Source organism: Trachymyrmex cornetzi, unplaced genomic scaffold (assembly GCF_001594075.2).
Source record: "Trachymyrmex cornetzi isolate Tcor2-1 unplaced genomic scaffold, Tcor1.1 scaffold1187, whole genome shotgun sequence".
Taxonomy (NCBI): domain Eukaryota; kingdom Metazoa; phylum Arthropoda; class Insecta; order Hymenoptera; family Formicidae; genus Trachymyrmex; species Trachymyrmex cornetzi.
This window is the reverse complement of record NW_017295748.1, coordinates 231,212-231,633: the sequence shown is the minus strand read 5'-3', so window position 1 is coordinate 231,633 and position 422 is coordinate 231,212. Positions and strand designations below refer to the sequence as shown.

Genomic DNA, 422 nt, shown 5'->3' with positions numbered 1-422 from the left:
ATAATTTTTAAAAAGTATTTTTAAATTTTTTAGATTTTATAATATTTTATTATATCAAAAATTATACTTACAAAAAATCTTAAAAATCTTACGATATTTCATAATTATAAACATATATGAAAAATTCTAAGAAAAGATATAGATTTTCTGAGAAATGTTCCAATTCATATAAATTTTTTAGATTTTATAATATTTCATCACAAATTATACTTAAAAAATTTTGAAAATCTTATGATATTTCATAATTAACATATACGAAAAGTTCTGAGAAAAGACATAGATTTTCTGAGAAATATTCCAATTCGTATGAAAAATGTGAGAAAGTTATAAAATTATTAAAAAATTCTGAAAAATTATAGAAAAATTATAAAAAATTTTGAGAAAAATTTTCCGGGGTATATATATATATATATATATATATA

General features: G+C 15.4%; 1 protein-coding gene across 1 annotated transcript in view; it reads left to right on the top strand.

Annotated features, from left to right (window-relative positions):
- The window catches only part of LOC108766464 (uncharacterized), a 47,499-nt gene that overhangs the window by 43,043 nt on the left and 4,034 nt on the right, over nt 1–422 (top strand). The gene's annotated exons all lie outside the window — the stretch shown is intronic.